Below are 6,000 nucleotides of genomic sequence, written 5' to 3' on the forward strand. Positions count from 1 at the left end.
CTTCAACAAAAGTAGCTCATAGGGATCACTGACATAATGTTGTGCATACAATATCAAAACATTAAAATATTGGAAGAAAATAAATATAGTTAACAAAAAAATCACCTTCCTATACTTAACTAATAAAAACACAAATATTGAGTGCACAAATTTTGTTGTTAAAAATACAGATTTTTACTTATATCAGAAACATCAGAAATACAGTGATCACTTCATCCACATAGTGTAAGTAGCCCTGTAGGCGCATCCATATCAAGTTAATAAGAATAGTTAGTGATAATAAAGGCATAAATGTTTTAAATAACACCCGTAGTGTTCATAAATAAAGCGGTTACCCTTGAGCTGGTTACTGCATAATTTACACGTGACCCGAAACCACTACCCACATCAGTAGCCACCGCCTCTCAGTGTACATGAGCTGGAATGCTCATAGGCATGACCTGTCACTCCCTGAGTGAAGGGCACGCTGCCTAAAAAAAATAATATATATAGTGCCCGTCGTACCATGATAAGTAGTATTATCTGACCCTCATGACTTTGACACACAAAACACAATTTCAAACACTCATATCGTCAAAGGATGGATGCCTCTTAGTATTGACGCCCTCCGAAGAATGGTTTGTGTCTCCTGGAACTAGACCGAGATGGAACTTGGTATGGTGACTCAATGGTCGTTCAAAGCAAACACAACGAGATGATGGCCGGAGCACTGAAACTTTTCAGACACTCACCCCCAGTCACAGATCTGGGTTGAATCCATCACCATTCTTTAGCTCACTTCGCCACCTCAGTTCAGACACAGCTAAATGCAAATCAGCCTTGACCCTGTGCCTCATGGGAACGGTCCGCGAAAAAGGGGGTGGTGATGGACAGAGTTTCTGAATGATGCAGAATACTCTTACCAAGTCAAGAGATCATGGTTTTAATCCATCACCGTTTTTTAGCTCACTGCACCATCCCAGCTCAGAACCAGGCTACATGCAAATTAGTCTGTACCTGTCCCAGTGCATGATGGAAACAGGGCAAACCAAACTACCAAGCCAATTCTTATACTGGGAAGGAAACAAGCTTCCGGGGACCGGTTTCTGGCATCACAGCCTTCGTCGGCCCGGCTTGCCTGAATCCTGATGGTGCAATGAGCAAGGGACTCACGTCTGAGCATACCCTCCCACACTGAGTGTGGATAAAATTGATTTGCGAAAAAGGGGGTGGTGATGGACAGAGTTTCTGAATGATGCAGAATACTCTTACCAAGTCAAGAGATCATGGTTTTAATCCATCACCGTTTTTTAGCTCACTGCACCATCCCAGCTCAGAACCAGGCTACATGCAAATTAGTCTGTACCTGTCCCAGTGCATGATGGAAACAGGGCAAACCAAACTACCAAGCCAATTCTTATACTGGGAAGGAAACAAGCTTCCGGGGACCGGTTTCTGGCATCACAGCCTTCGTCGGCCCGGCTTGCCTGAATCCTGATGGTGCAATGAGCAAGGGACTCACGTCTGAGCATACCCTCCCACACTGAGTGTGGATAAAATTGATTTGCGAAAAAGGGGGTGGTGATGGACAGAGTTTCTGAATGATGCAGAGTACAGACTAATTTGCATGTAGCCAGGTTCTGAGCTGGGATGGTGCAGTGAGCTAAAAAACGGTGATGGATTAAAACCATGATCTCTTGACTTGGTAAGAGTATTCTGCATCATTCAGAAACTCTGTCCATCACCACCCCCTTTTTCCCAAATTGATTTTATCCACACTCAGTGTGGGAGGGTATGCTCAGACGTGAGTCCCTTGCTCATTGCACCATCAGGATTCAAGCAAGCCGGGCCGACGAAGGCTGTGATGCCAGAAACCGGTCCCCGGAAGCTTGTTTCCTTCCCAGTACAAGAATTGGCTTGGTAGTTTGGTTTGCCCTGTTCCCATCATGCACTGGGACAGGTACAGACTAATTTGCATGTAGCCAGGTTCTGAGCTGGGATGGTGCAGTGAGCTAAAAAACGGTGATGGATTAAAACCATGATCTCTTGACTTGGTAAGAGTATTCTGCATCATTCAGAAACTCTGTCCATCACCACCCCCTTTTTCCCAAATTGATTTTATCCACACTCAGTGTGGGAGGGTATGCTCAGACGTGAGTCCCTTGCTCATTGCACCATCAGGATTCAAGCAAGCCGGGCCGACGAAGGCTGTGATGCCAGAAACCGGTCCCCGGAAGCTTGTTTCCTTCCCAGTACAAGAATTGGCTTGGTAGTTTGGTTTGCCCTGTTCCCATCATGCACTGGGACAGGTACAGACTAATTTGCATGTAGCCAGGTTCTGAGCTGGGATGGTGCAGTGAGCTAAAAAACGGTGATGGATTAAAACCATGATCTCTTGACTTGGTAAGAGTATTCTGCATCATTCAGAAACTCTGTCCATCACCACCCCCTTTTTCCCAAATTGATTTTATCCACACTCAGTGTGGGAGGGTATGCTCAGACGTGAGTCCCTTGCTCATTGCACCATCAGGATTCAAGCAAGCCGGGCCGACGAAGGCTGTGATGCCAGAAACCGGTCCCCGGAAGCTTGTTTCCTTCCCAGTACAAGAATTGGCTTGGTAGTTTGGTTTGCCCTGTTCCCATCATGCACTGGGACAGGTACAGACTAATTTGCATGTAGCCAGGTTCTGAGCTGGGATGGTGCAGTGAGCTAAAAAACGGTGATGGATTAAAACCATGATCTCTTGACTTGGTAAGAGTATTCTGCATCATTCAGAAACTCTGTCCATCACCACCCCCTTTTTCCCAAATTGATTTTATCCACACTCAGTGTGGGAGGGTATGCTCAGACGTGAGTCCCTTGCTCATTGCACCATCAGGATTCAAGCAAGCCGGGCCGACGAAGGCTGTGATGCCAGAAACCGGTCCCCGGAAGCTTGTTTCCTTCCCAGTACAAGAATTGGCTTGGTAGTTTGGTTTGCCCTGTTCCCATCATGCACTGGGACAGGTACAGACTAATTTGCATGTAGCCAGGTTCTGAGCTGGGATGGTGCAGTGAGCTAAAAAACGGTGATGGATTAAAACCATGATCTCTTGACTTGGTAAGAGTATTCTGCATCATTCAGAAACTCTGTCCATCACCACCCCCTTTTTCCCAAATTGATTTTATCCACACTCAGTGTGGGAGGGTATGCTCAGACGTGAGTCCCTTGCTCATTGCACCATCAGGATTCAAGCAAGCCGGGCCGACGAAGGCTGTGATGCCAGAAACCGGTCCCCGGAAGCTTGTTTCCTTCCCAGTACAAGAATTGGCTTGGTAGTTTGGTTTGCCCTGTTTCCATCATGCACTGGGACAGGTACAGACTAATTTGCATGTAGCCAGGTTCTGAGCTGGGATGGTGCAGTGAGCTAAAAAACGGTGATGGATTAAAACCATGATCTCTTGACTTGGTAAGAGTATTCTGCATCATTCAGAAACTCTGTCCATCACCACCCCCTTTTTCCCAAATTGATTTTATCCACACTCAGTGTGGGAGGGTATGCTCAGACGTGAGTCCCTTGCTCATTGCACCATCAGGATTCAAGCAAGCCGGGCCGACGAAGGCTGTGATGCCAGAAACCGGTCCCCGGAAGCTTGTTTCCTTCCCAGTACAAGAATTGGCTTGGTAGTTTGGTTTGCCCTGTTCCCATCATGCACTGGGACAGGTACAGACTAATTTGCATGTAGCCAGGTTCTGAGCTGGGATGGTGCAGTGAGCTAAAAAACGGTGATGGATTAAAACCATGATCTCTTGACTTGGTAAGAGTATTCTGCATCATTCAGAAACTCTGTCCATCACCACCCCCTTTTTCCCAAATTGATTTTATCCACACTCAGTGTGGGAGGGTATGCTCAGACGTGAGTCCCTTGCTCATTGCACCATCAGGATTCAAGCAAGCCGGGCCGACGAAGGCTGTGATGCCAGAAACCGGTCCCCGGAAGCTTGTTTCCTTCCCAGTACAAGAATTGGCTTGGTAGTTTGGTTTGCCCTGTTCCCATCATGCACTGGGACAGGTACAGACTAATTTGCATGTAGCCAGGTTCTGAGCTGGGATGGTGCAGTGAGCTAAAAAACGGTGATGGATTAAAACCATGATCTCTTGACTTGGTAAGAGTATTCTGCATCATTCAGAAACTCTGTCCATCACCACCCCCTTTTTCCCAAATTGATTTTATCCACACTCAGTGTGGGAGGGTATGCTCAGACGTGAGTCCCTTGCTCATTGCACCATCAGGATTCAAGCAAGCCGGGCCGACGAAGGCTGTGATGCCAGAAACCGGTCCCCGGAAGCTTGTTTCCTTCCCAGTACAAGAATTGGCTTGGTAGTTTGGTTTGCCCTGTTCCCATCATGCACTGGGACAGGTACAGACTAATTTGCATGTAGCCAGGTTCTGAGCTGGGATGGTGCAGTGAGCTAAAAAACGGTGATGGATTAAAACCATGATCTCTTGACTTGGTAAGAGTATTCTGCATCATTCAGAAACTCTGTCCATCACCACCCCCTTTTTCCCAAATTGATTTTATCCACACTCAGTGTGGGAGGGTATGCTCAGACGTGAGTCCCTTGCTCATTGCACCATCAGGATTCAAGCAAGCCGGGCCGACGAAGGCTGTGATGCCAGAAACCGGTCCCCGGAAGCTTGTTTCCTTCCCAGTACAAGAATTGGCTTGGTAGTTTGGTTTGCCCTGTTCCCATCATGCACTGGGACAGGTACAGACTAATTTGCATGTAGCCAGGTTCTGAGCTGGGATGGTGCAGTGAGCTAAAAAACGGTGATGGATTAAAACCATGATCTCTTGACTTGGTAAGAGTATTCTGCATCATTCAGAAACTCTGTCCATCACCACCCCCTTTTTCCCAAATTGATTTTATCCACACTCAGTGTGGGAGGGTATGCTCAGACGTGAGTCCCTTGCTCATTGCACCATCAGGATTCAAGCAAGCCGGGCCGACGAAGGCTGTGATGCCAGAAACCGGTCCCCGGAAGCTTGTTTCCTTCCCAGTACAAGAATTGGCTTGGTAGTTTGGTTTGCCCTGTTCCCATCATGCACTGGGACAGGTACAGACTAATTTGCATGTAGCCAGGTTCTGAGCTGGGATGGTGCAGTGAGCTAAAAAACGGTGATGGATTAAAACCATGATCTCTTGACTTGGTAAGAGTATTCTGCATCATTCAGAAACTCTGTCCATCACCACCCCCTTTTTCCCAAATTGATTTTATCCACACTCAGTGTGGGAGGGTATGCTCAGACGTGAGTCCCTTGCTCATTGCACCATCAGGATTCAAGCAAGCCGGGCCGACGAAGGCTGTGATGCCAGAAACCGGTCCCCGGAAGCTTGTTTCCTTCCCAGTACAAGAATTGGCTTGGTAGTTTGGTTTGCCCTGCTTTTCGTAATTTGGTGTAAATCTGTTTGGTAGTTTTGGGAGTATTTAAAAAAAAACGTATGTATATCTAGAGACATGGATGGTCCGCAAATCCAACAGATCTCAGGCTGAGATCTGATTGGCTGCCACCACTGTTAACCAGGAAGTGGTAGAAGCCATCTTGCGGCTCAAAACTTGGAGCAAGCCACAAGAAAAAAGGCAAAAAAAAACAGAAGGGAGTAGGTTTCTTGGGACCACACCAAGGCTTGAGACGCAAGATGGCTGCTACCACTTCCTGGTTAAAAGTGGTGGCAGCCAGTCAGATCTCAGCCTGAGATCTGTCGGATTTGCAGACTCTCCGACCCAATTTGCAAAGTGGCACTGATTTTTATAAAATTTTTAAGACCAAGAACTTCATTTACCAGTAGGTACTTTCTTAGTTATGAATTTTCAAAGTTCGGAAAATAATTCACTGTTGTGCGCAATTATGCACAATTAAAGTCTATAGAAAAAATACTAAAATGTATATAAAATCACACCGTTGGTTCTAGCATTTCACCTTCGAGGTTTAGCGTAGCAGCAGGCCAAGGTCCAATGTTCCACTAGTGCATCAT

Source organism: Triturus cristatus, chromosome 5_2, assembly GCF_964204655.1.
Source record: "Triturus cristatus chromosome 5_2, aTriCri1.1, whole genome shotgun sequence".
Classification (NCBI taxonomy): Eukaryota; Metazoa; Chordata; class Amphibia; order Caudata; family Salamandridae; genus Triturus; species Triturus cristatus.